This window comes from Bufo gargarizans, chromosome 8 (genome assembly GCF_014858855.1).
Source record: "Bufo gargarizans isolate SCDJY-AF-19 chromosome 8, ASM1485885v1, whole genome shotgun sequence".
NCBI classification, from domain to species: Eukaryota; Metazoa; Chordata; class Amphibia; order Anura; family Bufonidae; genus Bufo; species Bufo gargarizans.
This window is the reverse complement of record NC_058087.1, coordinates 157687323-157701693: the sequence shown is the minus strand read 5'-3', so window position 1 is coordinate 157701693 and position 14371 is coordinate 157687323. Positions and strand designations below refer to the sequence as shown.

The 14371-nt window shown below is 42.9% G+C and overlaps 1 protein-coding gene across 1 annotated transcript in view; it reads left to right on the top strand.

Annotated features, from left to right (window-relative positions):
• The first annotated feature begins 509 nt into the window (after nt 1–509).
• Nucleotides 510–14371, top strand: part of LOC122945213 (lipopolysaccharide-induced tumor necrosis factor-alpha factor homolog) — a 70555-nt gene continuing 56693 nt past the window's right edge. The window contains exon 1 of the mRNA XM_044304173.1: nt 510–531. The gene's annotated coding sequence lies outside the window, so the exon portion shown is untranslated. The remainder of the gene's footprint in view (nt 532–14371) is intronic.

Below are 14371 nucleotides of genomic sequence, written 5' to 3'. Positions count from 1 at the left end.
TGATGCAGGCTGGTTGGCGTCCAGGCATGCCCCCCCCAAACTACAAGTATTAATGTAATAGTCCTTCCAAGGTCATGCAGTCTGGAAAAAATGTACTTACTAGGTCTATGGAAAACTGTATTGTGGTACCACCTATAAAAGCTGTGGTCTATGCGAAAGGTTTTCAATTGTATGTTTTTTTTCTCACTGACATCAATATCGGAAACGTCAACACATGGAGCATCTAGTAACTGCAAGCACAACATGTAGGTAGCCCTGAAACCCATGCAAGTTTGTTATAAAAATGCCATTCACTACACTAGCACATATGAGCATTACTGTAAACTAGCACAGCTGCTAAAACATAATCCATGTGAACATAGAGTAATAAATTGTGTAATCGCCAGTGACTCTTCCCATTGTGCATTAAGTCATTTGATTAGCTGGTTGAACTTTGACTTGCCTCTCCTTTACTTTATAATATGGTATGATATATTTGACTCTTCAGATCATTCAGAAGCCAGCTTGGATAGAGGATCCGGAATACATTAGGTGTGAATCTTTTCTTTAATGATTTATTCACTTATGTCATCATATTTTTCAGTGTGTTTGTATATATATATATGTATGTATGTATGTATGTATGTATGTATGTATATATGTAATAGAACAAACAAGTGAGTTACTTAACAATTACTATAAATCATTGACTGATGTTATAAGAGGAAGACAGTGGGAGCTTAGGGAGCTAAATGCATGGCTTAAGTCCTGGTGTAGGGCTGAAGGATTTTTGTGCTTAGAGCACCGGGCCGACTTCTCATTGCGTTACAAACTGTAATCCAGGGATGAATTGCACCTGTATTGGAGGGTGTCTGTTGTGCTGGGGGAGAGAATTCTAGCAGGTGGTGGTGAGGAATATTTAAATTAGGTATGGGGGGGGGGGGAGGCAGATAGTAGAGGGGTCAGAATATATCGGTGGGTGGAGAAATGGAAGATGGGGTTTATTAGGGCAGTTAATAGGGAAATCCACATACAATAATAAAAAAAAAAAACAGTGCTCACAAAATCTTAAGAATTCAATTTCGGAATAACTTAAAATGCATGTTCACAAATGCCTATGAAGAAAAATGGGATATTTGAAGTCCATTGGGGTGGTGGAATACAGAAATGTACTTGGTGTGGCTGAGACATGGCTGGACTATTCATATGTCTGGGCTGTTAAATTTCAAGGATTTACAGTATACTTTTTAGGAAAGATAGGGTCAATAGAAAAGATAGCGGAGTATGTCTGTATGTTTGGAGTTATATGAATACAAGCATGAAAGAAGCAATTGTGGGTGCGGATGGTGAGGCTGTTGAAACCTTATGGGTGGAATTACAAAGGTAAATAAACTCAGAAAAAATTATTATTGCTATAATCTATAGACCCCCTAACATCACTGAGGAGATAGAGGTTCAGCTGTATAACCAAATAGAGTAGGCTGCACAGACAGGTGACTATAATGGGAGCTTTTAACCTATTGACAGGGGTTTGTTTGTACCTAAACTGCAAAGAGGAGGAGATTCATCAACTTGCTACAGGACCACTTTATGGGTCAGGTTGTAGAAGATCCCAGTAGGGGCGATGCTATGTTGGATCTGGTAATTTCTAACAATGCAGAGTTTGTTGAAAATGTCACTGTTTGTGAAACACTTGGTAACAGTGACCACAATATAATTATATTCATTCTATACTGTAAATAACAGACTCTGGCTGAGAGGGGAAAAAACTAAAACATTTAAAAAGGACATTTTCCCCAGGTACATTTTAGAGAATAGACTGGGAAAAGCTATTGTCACACAATGATAGACAGGAAAAATGGGAGAGCTTTAGATTTACATTGGGTGATTATACTGCAAAATGTATCCTTACAGGTAATAAGTATAAAATTAAACCCCAAATGGCTTACTGCTACAGTAAAAAGTGCAGAAATTGACCATAAAGGGCATTTATAAAAATACAAAGCCATCGGGTCAGCTATAACCTTTAAAATTTTAAAGAGGCTTCATAAAATCTGTAAAAAAAAAAAAGAGATAAAATCAGCAAAAGTACAAAATGAACAACATGTGGCCAAAGAAAGCAAAACAAATCCCCAAAATGTTTTAAAATATATAAATGCTAAATATCAAGGTCAGAGCAGGTAGGTCTCCTAAATAACAGGGAGTTGGACACTGAGGTTCAGGAAACGGCAGAGATACTAAATGGGTTTTTATTACAAAAGGAGATAAATTAGCTGCTGTTGCTGGTGCCAGGGCTAGTACATCCAGTAATATACTAAATTGGCTAAATGTAGATTTGGTCCAAGCTAAATTAAATAAATTTAATGTGAACAAAGCTCTGGGACAGATGTATTACACCCAAGGATTCTTAAAGTACTCAGTTCAGTTATTGCTGTTCTTGAATTTTGGAGATTCTCTGGTGACTGGTACAGTGCCAAGCCACTGGTGCAAGTAGTAGTGCCCATATTCAAAAAGATCTCTGTCTCCCCAAGTAATTAGAGACCACTCAGGATATACAAACCGGATTCCAAAAAAGTTGGGACACTAAACAAATTGTGAATAAAAACTGAATGCAATGATGTGGAGATGGCAAATGTCAATATTTTATTTGTAATAGAACGTAGATGACAGATCAAACGTTTAATCCGAGTAAATGTATCATTTTAAAGGAAAAATATGTTGATTCAAATTTTCACGGTGTCAACAAATCCCCAAAAAGTTGGGACAAGTAGCAATAAGTAAATTTGAGCATAACGAAGAGCTGGAAGACCAATTAACACTAATTTGGTCAATTGGCAACATGATTGGGTATAAAAAGAGCTTCTCAGAGTGGCAGTGTCTCTCAGAAGCCAAGATGGGTAGAGCATCACCAATTCCCACAATGTTGCGCAGAAAGATAGTGGAGCAATATCAGAAAGGTGTTATCCAGCGAAAAATTGTAAAGACTTTGCATCTATCATCATCAACTGTGCATAACATCATCCGAAGACTCAGAGAATCTGGAACAATCTCTGTGCGTAAGGATCGAGGCCGTAAAACCATACTGGATGCCCGAGATCTCAGGGCCCTTAAACGACACTGCACCACAAACAGGAATGCTACTGTAAAGGAAATCACAGAATGGGCTCAGGAATACTTCCAGAAACCATTGTCAGTGAACACAATCCACCGTGCCATCCGCCGTTGCCAGCTGAACCTCTACAGTGCAAAGAAGAAGCCATTTCTAAGCAAGATCCACAAGCTCAGGCGTTTTCACTGGGCCAGGGATCATTTAAAATGGAGTGTGGCAAAATGGAACACTGTTCTGTGGTCAGACGAGTCACGATTCGAAGTTCTTTTTGGAATTCTGGGACGCCATGTCATCCGGACCAAAGAGGACAAGGACAACCCAAGTTGTTATCAACGCTCAGTTCAGAAGCCTGCATCTCTGATGGTATGAGTGCGTGTGGCATGGGCAGCTTGCATGTCTGGAAAGGCACCATCAATGCAGAAAAATATATTCAGGTTCTAGAACAACATATGCTCCCATCCAGACGTCATCTCTTTCAGGGAAGACCCTGCATTTTTCAACAAGATAATGCCAGACCACATTCTGCACAATCACAACATCATGGCTGCGTAGGAGGAGGATCCGGGTACTGAAATGGCCAGTCTGCAGTCCAGATCTTTCACCTATAGAGAACATTTGGCGCATCATAAAGAGGAAGATGCAACAAAGAAGGCCCAAGACGATTGAACAGTTAGAGGCCTGTATTAGACAAGAATGGGAGAGCATTCCTATTTCTAAACTTGAGAAACTGGTCTCCTCGGTCCCCAGAAGTCTGTTGAGTGTTGTAAGAAGAAGGGGAGATGCCACACAGTGGTGAAAATGGCCTTGTCCCAACTTTTTGGGGATTTGTTGACACCATGAAATTCTGATTCAACATATTTTTCCCTTAAAATGGTACATTTTCTCAGTTTAAACTTTTGTTCTGTGATTTATGTTCTATTCTGAATAAAATATTAGAAGTTGGCACCTCCACATCATTGCATTCAGTTTTTATTCACGATTTGTATAGTGTCCCAACTTTTTGGGAATCCGGTTTGTACTTATGTATTAAACAAGGCATGGACTTGCAGCACAGGGACACAAGGACACAATATTACTACTTTCTTGCGGCCTCATCTGGAATATGCAGTTCAGTTCTGGGCACCAGTCCATGCAAAAGTATACCCTGGAGCTGGAAAAAGTACAAAGATGAGCAACTAAATTGATAAGGGGCATGGAGGGTCTTAGTTATGAGGAGAGACAGAGAATTTAGTTTATTTAGTTTTGGAAAAGGTGCCTAAGGGAGGACATGATTAACCTATATAACTACCGTATATAAATGGCCTGTATAAAATATTTGGTTAAAAGATATTCCATGTAAAATCCCTTCAAAAGACAAGGGGCACTGCCTTCATCTGGAGAAGAAAAAGTTCAGTCTCCAAAGGTGTCAAGGCTTCTTCACCATAAGAACTGGGACTCTGCAGAATAGACTTCCTCAAGACGTGGTCAAAACAAAAACAGTGGGCAGTTTGAATAAGGGCTTAGATGATTTTCTAGAACTAAATAACATTAATCCTACCTAAAAAAAGCCTTGTGTGCCTACGCTGTGTCCGTGCACGTGTGCTGATTAGTTAAGTGCGCATGCGCGGTGTGCCGGCCAATCGGCACACATGCACAGACACTGCCTGCACTGCCCATACCTGCCACCCGGTGTGTACAGGGGGGAGAGCGACCAGAATGTAAAGCTATCCGGAAATAAAGGGCCACATAACTTGGGGGGAGGGGGCTGTGTGTGCTGCACTGTCAGGGCTCCCCCAGTACCCGACTCTGGAGCTAATGATGTCTCCTGCTCCCTGCAGTCTCTTTGTGAGTGGCGGTGAGAGGTGCGAGGCCACATCCATCCCTCTGTGCCGTCCTCTGTCACCCCGAGCTGCAGGCAGCTGACACGGGGAAACAATAATGCAACTTCCCTGCCCCCCCCCCCCCCCCCATTACTCTGACTAGATCTATACACTACGGCCATGACATTAGAGAGAGCTAGGGAGGGGGCTACAGGGAAAATATGATATACTGTAGAGAAGGCGGCGTTACAGTGATGTATAATCATATTATAGAGAGGGAGGGGGATACAGGGATATATGATATACTGTAGAGAAGGAGGTGTACAGGGATATATGATACACCTTAGAGAAGGAGGGAGTACACTGATATATTATAGGGAGGGGGATACAGTGATATATTATGGAGGGGGATACAGGGGGTATATGATATACTGTAGAGAAGGAGGCCTTACAGTGATGTATAATCATATTATAGAGAGGGATACAGGGATATATGATATACTTTAGAGAAGGAGGTGGTACAGGGATATATGATACAGCTTAGAGAAGGAGGGGGTATATAACAGAGAAAGGATATATAATATACTATAGGGAAGGAGGGAGGTATATAACATAAAAGCCCTGTGTGAGCGCTGAGGGCTGTGTGTCCGTGCGTGTGTGTCGATAATTGAACTGCACATGCATCAGGGAGAGCTGCAGCAGAAGGGACAGATAGTGTAGGGAGGGACAGGAATTGTTTTGTTTTTTTCAGGCAGGGTTTACTGTTGAAAGGTGTTAGGGACCCAAAAGTCCTTTTAAGGACTATTGTTATATCTGGCTGCAATTAGCAACCTGCGACACAACATCTGCTACATCTGTTGTGTTACATTTGCACATCCTAAATATCTGTGACATTCAGTGTAATTTATTTGCGCATACCCTTACAAAACCTGCGCTACTGTACGTGTGACATACTTGCAAGCATACATACCATTTAATATACTCAAGTCGAGCAGTAAGGGATGGGGAAGTGGCCGTGCTGCTGATGCGGCTGAGGCCCTGGGCGTGGTAAAACTGTGCCTGCTGCCAGAGCACAAGAAACACACTCATCCACGATACCTAGCTTCATGTCCCAGTTTGCAGGGTGATGCAGGACACCACTCTCGAACTCACACCAGTGTGACCAGGTGGTCAGTTGGATTACAGTAGATAATGCTTCCAGTCGGTTAAGCACCACCCTGTCTTCCACAAAGTCCAGTCTCGGTAGCCAAGAGTCTGGTCAACAGAATCCTCAACCTGATCCTCCTTCCTCCCACCATGGAGAGTCTTGGCAAACAAGTGATCCCACACTCGGATATTCCGAGGAGCCATTCCTTGATTTGGGCCTCTCGCCAAGAGAGGCTGGAAGAGGCAGTGGGGTGGTAAAAGGGAGAAGGCGAGCCACACCAAACAGGCCCCCAACTGTTCCCTGGAGCACCCCATTGCGGCAATCTCCCTTGCCAAGGGGTAGGTGTTCCACAGTTTGGCGCTATATTGAGGAAAATGCGGACAATAAAAGAATTGTCATTTGCCATACCAAAATGAGCAGGGGCGTGAACACTAGCAACCTCACCACCACCAGCAAGATCCACCACATGGCATCAAAACACCCTAATAGGTGGGCCGAACGCCTGGGCCCACAATCAGTTTCTGCGGGTCACACCACTGCCTCCTCTTCCCCTGTGTTACACACTGGCCAATTCTCTGTCCAAGACGCAGGCCCGGATGCCTGGACCTTCGCAAGCACCATCAGCTAGCACATCCACTTCTGTGTCCCAGCGCAGCGTACTGATGTCCATGCCCCAGTCCTTTTGAATGAAAGCGCAAATACCCAGCCACCCACCCACAGGCCATAGCACTAATTGCGCACTTTTCCGAATTGCTGGCCCTGGAAATGTTGCCATTTAGGCTTGTGGACACTGAGGCTTTCCGCAGCCTGATGGCGGCGGCCATCCATCTTTACTCAGTCCCCAGCTGTCACTATTTTTCCCGGTGTGCCGTCCCCGCCTTACACCAGCATGTGTCCCGTAACATCACCCATGCCCTGACAACGCAGTTATTGGGAAGGTCCACTTAACGACTGACACATGGACAAGTGCTTTTGGCTAGGGACACTACATTTCCCTGACGGCACACTGGGTGAAATTTGTGGAGGCTGAGAGCGAGTCATACCCTGGGATGGCACAGGTGCTACCGACAAAGGATTGCGGGCCCTACTTACATCAGGATTTCCGCCACCACCTACATTCCCCCCCTTCTCCTCCTCTACCTCCTCTTCCACCTCTGAATTCTCATCTTGCAGCACCAGTCAACCATCAGTCAGTAGCTGGAAGCAGTGTAGCACTGCAGTGGGGTAGCGGCAACAGGCTGTGCTGAAACTAATTTGCTTAGATCACAAACAGCACACCACCGCAGAGCAGGGTATAAGGGACCAGATCAACCTACAACCAGGCATGGTTGTGTCTAATAATCGCCGTAACTTGGTGGCGGCTTTGGAGCTTGGCAAGCTCACACACATACCATGCCTAGCCCACGTGTTCAACTTAGTGGTTCAGCGGTTTCTCATAACCTACCCCAATTTGTCTGAACTACTGGTGAAGGTGTGCCATGTGTGGGCCCATTTCCAAAAGTCATCTACAGCTGCCACCAGTCTGGCAACGCTGCAGCAGCGCTTGCAATTGCCAGTTCACCGACTGTTGTGTGACGCTAGCACGCGCTGGAACTTCACGTTCCACATGTTGGCTAGGCTTTGTGAGCAGCAGAGGGCAGTAGTGGAATACCAGCTACAACATGGTCGATGCCTTTCGAGTCAGCTTCCGCTCTTCACAAGCGTCTAGTGGGCATGGATATCTGAGGTTCTACGCAACTTTGAGGAATCAACACAGATGGTGAGCGGCGATGCCGCTATTATCAGCATAACCATGCCACTTCTCTGTCTACTGAAACACTCGATGCTCACAATGTAGGTGGACGCTTTGCATGTGGAAGTGGTGGAAATGGAAGGAAAACTGATTTTTACATCTCTTTCCATTAGAAGTGTAAGCCTTTTTTATTGATACCATTTTGGGGGGTGTATTACTTTTGAACAATGTTTATTCAATTGTAATGCCAAACTAAATATATATATATATATATATATATATATATATATATATATATAAAATTTGGACACTTATTTAAGGCCCCCTAGGGAACTTTTACCCCTTACAGATGGTGCACACTCTTCACAGCAGACACCTGTGCGATAACGTCAATGACAGACTTTTAACCTCTCAGATGCCATGGTGAATTGTGAACATGTCATCCAAAGGGGTTTTCTCTGGGAAGACTGCGCTCCAAAATCTTTTAATCAACCAGAGATCTGTTGGCATCCAGCAATAAAAGATTTATTATTGCTACAATTCATGCCGCCCGCTGATATCCGCAATGATGCTCGACAGAGAGTTGTTTTTTTTTTTTTTTTTTTTTTTTTTTTTTATTTATATATATTTTATTTTCCCAAAAAAAATTAATGTGCAACAGTCTTCCATTTCAATATAAAAGCGATAAAGTGAGAGTGCAGTAATGGTTTCATCTAAACCTGTACTAAGTTTCCATTTTAATTATTTATAAACCCCCCCTATCCCTCCCTCCACCCCCCCCCTTTTTCTTTCCGCGGGGCTGCCGTGTCTGCATCTTTAACATTGTTATTGTTTCCGGTTGCCAGTGACCCCCCCCTTCTCCTCCACAAAACCGCCGTGCCCACATAGACTGTCATTATTTCCAGTTACCCCAGATCCGCAGCCAGGTTGCCTTTTTCCGTGCTGTTTGGGCTAGAGTGTGTTCATACTGCCTAACTCTGTTCATCCACTCCAACCACTCCTGAAAACTGGGGTATTTCATGGTGCCCCAATGTTTCACAATTATTATTTTGGCTAGTGCAATGCCCCGAAACCACAGTATCTGCTCTGTTTTATTTTCGTCTGTCTCTGGGAGTGTACCCAGGATGGCATAATCAATGCATGCCTGGTATTTCATTGGGGAATGGTCCTGCAGTTTCCGAAATATTTTTATCCAATATTCATTTATCCCTGGGCATTCCCACAGCAGATGTTTATAATCTCCTCTGTCTTTGTTACATTTATAGCAGTTCTGTTTCCTATCTTTATAAATGGTATGCAGTAATGCTGGTGTATAATAGAGACGGTGTATAATTTTCAAGAGAATCCATGCATGAGCGGGTGAGACGGTCGATCTTTTAATGTTTCTGTACACAGTATTCCAGATAATAGGTTCCCCTTTATGTAAGTCTCTTTCCCATTTAGCTTCACCCCTAAATGTGATCGTTTTTGTGTGTTCATATTTTAACTTAGCGTATATATGTGATATAGAAGTGTTAAATGTCATATCTAGACAAAAATCTAAAAAAGTATTCCTTACTATCTTCAAATAATTCTTATTCTCCGTGTATTGTATAGCGTGACGTAATTGTTCATATCGAAATTTATCAATAAATCCTAATGTAATGTCTGGTAATATTTCATTTAAGGGCTTAATCAGTCCCTGATGAAAAAATTGTGCAATGAAATATATCCCATTTTTTTCCCAATATTCAACGTGACCTAGTTGCATAACTTGTGGTAAGTGTGCGTTCCCCCACAGTGGGGTGTACTGAACTGCCTCAGATACGCCCGCCATATCTCTAATTTGTTGCCAGATATACCCGAGCATTCTACAAAACGGATTTGTTATTGTTTTCTTCTTAAAAATACCGGTTTCAAGAATATGAAAAAGATCCGACCATGGTCTACAATGCTCCCCAAAAAGAAGACAGATGCGTTTATTCCTCCGATTCCTAACACACCATCTCAGTTGGGCAGCTAAATAATATCCTTTTAAAAAAGGGATGGACATTCCACCCTCTTCTTTATACAGATACTGAATCTTAATTCTGACTCGTTTGCGGCCCCAAATCAGTTCATTAAAGAGGGTCTCTAGCTTGTTGAAAAACTTGTCTTCTATCGTGATTGGACTGGCGTTGAGAACATATAATAACATTGGTAATAATGTCATTTTAATAAGCGCTATTCGGTTAATTTGTGATAGAGGGAGCTTTAGCCATGTTCTAATTTTTTCCCTAACTTTATCTATTATTGGGATTATATTCAGTTTCAAATAGTGTTCCAATTTGGTCCCTATCTGGATACCCAGGTACAGTAGGGAGTCTGCTGGGGTCAATATACTAACCCGAAAATTGTGGCCCCGTGGAACCGGGCGTCTCAGTGGAAGAAATTTAGATTTTTCCCAGTTTATGTCGTATCCAGATAGTGATCCAAACTCATCCAGACTATCCATAACCCTGGGCAAGTTTATATACCCCTTTCCCAGATAGAGCAGCATATCGTCCGCATATAAACTGATTTTATCAGCTTCCCCCTCGCACCCGAAGCCAGATATTTCCTCATCTGTTCTAATTTTGCATGCAATTGGCTCCAGGAATAGCGAGAAGAGCAAAGGGGAAAGGGGGCAGCCCTGGCGTGTTCCTCGGGTCAGGGGAAAGGGGGCAGAGTACTCACCATTAATTCGGACCCTCGATACCGGGTTTTGGTACAGAATGCGAACCCATCTGGAGAAATACTCGCCCATCCTTACCCGTGATAATACTTTCCAAAGGAAGGGCCACTCCACCCTGTCAAAGGCCTTAGCGGCATCAAGGGACAGGATGGAGCAGTCCCCCCCGTCCCCCGTCTGGATGTTCAAGAGCGCCCGCCTTATATTGTCCTGTATATTTATTTTGGGAATAAACCCGGTTTGATCTACATGGACAACTTTATGTATGACAGTTTTTAATCTGTTGGCTAACAATTTGGCAAGAATTTTATAATCTGTATTCAACAGAGAGATAGGGCGGTAGGAAGCAGCTAACAGCGGATCCTTCCCCTTTTTGGGGATCAATGTGATGGTGGCTTCCATCCATGAGGGGGGTAGGGAACCCATTGTCCAAGATTGATTTAGTACCTCCAACATTGGGGGAAGGATCGTTCCCTCATGTTGCCGATATACTTCGAATGGGAAACCGTCCGCCCCTGGGGATGTATTGCCCTTGATGGAGTGCAACATGGTCTGTAGCTCGGTCAGTTGTATAGGTCTATTTAACCAGTCAATGTCTTGTTGGTCAAATTCAGGGATATCGATGTTATCCAGATATTGATCTATTTTTCCTCCCTGATTTTGGGACCCGGCTTGATATAATATAGAAAAGTACCTAGTGAATTCCTTTAGGATGTCATCAGGGTCTCGTACGATGTTCCCTGCATCTGTCCTAATTCCAGTAATATTGGAACCTCCCCTTTGATTTTTTACTATCATAGATAATAATCTGCTTGGCTTGCCGGACTCGCTAAAACTCCTCAACCCTGAAAAAAACATTTTGTTTTGTGCTTTTTTGTATAAATTTTGTTTGTATTCCTCCTGTGCCTTTTTAAGTTGGAGTTGTTTTTCTATGGTATTTACAAAGATAATCTCATTCGTTATCCGGTTGAGCCTCCCTTCTATTTCTTTTTGGGTTTGGTCGAAAAGATTTTTCTGTTTCCTGATTTCATGAGAATATATACCCCGGAGGTATGCCTTAAGCGAGTCCCAAACCATATGAATATGTGTTGAATTAACATTATCCCTCCAAAAGAGTTTTATTTCTTCATTAATCTTATCTAGATCCCTTATCAATGTCATCCAATGGGGGTTAAGTTTAAAAATTCTATTTTGGTTTGGTTTCTTAGGGCTGTCCAGTATTACCATGACCGGGCTATGGTCAGAGATGCCATGACATTCGTAATTCATTTTTTTAACCCTATTAATGAGCCCGGGGCTGGCGAGAGCCAGATCAACTCGAGACATGGACCTATATGTGTTACTAAAGCAAGAAAATACCTGCTTATTTCCGTAAAGAGATCGCCAGATATCGACCAGTGCCATCTCCGTACTGATTCTGGATAGCACTGTACTTGATCCCAGATTTGATTCGTAGTTAGTTATGGTGGAAATCCTATCTTTTTTAGTGTCCATGACCGAGTTGAAATCGCCCATCACCAGCACCGGGCACACCTCTCGTGCTGCAATGTATTCCATCAATTTACATAGTACAGTAGTAGTAAAGGGGGGCGGAATGTATATAAACGCTAAGATTATCCTTTGCCCCTGCCAATAGCAGTGCAAAAAGATGTACCGGCCCTCTTGATCAATTAGCTGTTCTATTGGGTCATAGTCTACCTGTCTATGAACATACACACTAATTCCCCTGGAGTATATAGAGTGGCAGGAATGATATTCGTGAGAGGCCCATCTCCTTCCGCCCAGTGCTGCCATTTTTTCACCTGTAAGGTGTGTTTCTAACAGGGCCACTATTGCTGGTAAATGTCTAGAAACTAAATCGAACACTGCGCACCTCTTAATTTTATCCGCAAAACCGCGGATATTCCATGTCAATATGCTAGACATTTTAAAGAATATGGCAACACTGAGCGGAAGAACAGGGGAGCCAACTCTCGACAGAGAGTTTAATATTGCATCCAGCAAATTGAGAAGGGACCTCGTATTTGGGCTTGATCAAATCAGACTTAGATACCCACCCTTCTATTTACTGTACATACAGTAAGCAATTTCTGCAGATTTGTGCAGAGAATTTGTTACATTAATCTTTATTATAGCAATGTATGTGTGTTTATATTATGGATCTGTTTTTTATTATACAAAGAGTTAATGCATCCGCTTGTGGTGGATTGCTACTTCCTCCCTCTCAGCAGTAATTGGAATCTGCTGTTAAATGGGGTTACATATCTGTAGGCCCCTTTCACACGGGCGAGTTTTCCGTGCGGGTGCGATGCGTGCGGTGAACGTATTGCACCCGCACTGAATCCTGACCCATTCATTTCTATGGGGCTCTGCACATGAGCAGTGATTTTCACGCATCACTTGTGCGTTGAGTGAAAATCGCAGCATGCTCTATATTGTCCGATTTTCACGCGACGCAGGCCCCATAGAAGTGAATGGTAAGCGTGAAAATCGCATAGCATCCGCAAGCAAGTACGGATGCGGTGCGATTTTCACGCACGGTTTCTAGGAGACGATCGGGATGGAGACCCGATCATTATTATTTTCCCTTATAACATGGTTATAAGGGAAAATAATAGCAATCTGAATACAGAATGCATAGTAAAACAGCGCTAGAGGGGTTAAAATTTTTTTTTAAAAAATTAACGCACCATAGTCCACTTGATTGCGAAGCCGGCATCTCCTTGTGTCTCCTCTGCGCTGAACAGGACCTGGGGTGAGCTGCTGCATTAAATACCGGTTAAGGACCTTTGATGACGTCATTCCGGTCATCACATGGTCTTTTACCATGGTGAATCACCATGGTAAAAGATCATGTGACGTACCATGTGATGACCGGAGTGACGTCATCAAAGGTCCTTAACCGGTATTTAATGCAGCAGCTCACCCCAGGTCCTGTTCAGCGCAGAGGAGACACAGAGGAGACACAAGCGAGTTAAATTATTGTTTATTTTTTTTTAACCCCTCTAGCGCTGTTTTACTATGCATTCTGTATTCAGAATGCTATTATTTTCCCTTATAACCATGTTATAAAGGGAAAATAATACAATCTTCAGAACATCAATCCCAAGCCAAACATGCGCGATTTTTCTCACGCGAGTGCAACGCATGACAATGTTTTGCACTCGCGCGGAAAAATCGCACATTTTCCCGCAACGCACCCGGCTCTTATCCGGGCAAAAAAACTGACGCCCGTGTGAAAGAGGCCTTAGGCTCCATTCACACGTCCGCAACCTGATTTGCGGATACACGGAGCCACGGATCCGCAAAACATGGAAAGCAGCAATGTGCGTTCTGCATTTTGCGGACCGCACATTGCCGACACTAATAGAATATGCCTGTTCTTGTCCGCAAATGCGGACGAGAATAGGACATGTTCTATTTTTTGGTGGAAACGGAAGCACGGATGCGGATCTGCAAATGTGGATGCGGACAGCACATTCCAACCCCATTGAAAATGAATAGGTCTGCACCCGTTCCGCAAAATTGCGGAACGGATGCGGATCCATTTTGCGGACGTGTGAATGGACCCTTATTGTGTATCGCTATGACTCAGAAAGCATGCAGCGTTTGAAACGGTGTAATCTGTGTCACTATGTTTTTTTAAATATTTTTGGATGGAAAAAAAAAGGTTTGTTTGTTTCAACATTTGCTGGATCTCCTTTCAAACGCAACTCCCATAGGCTGCAATGGTTAAAGTCCCTTACGGCAAATTAAAATATGTGCAAAGAAAAAGTAAAAATCACTCTTACCCCATAATAAAAATAAACAATTCCAAATTTAAGATTAGTTGCAATTCGTGATTTTTTTCAGTGTCTGGAGCAGTTGGCTGCGTTTACTGATGCATCCCAAAACACCTGTTCTATTAATATATAAA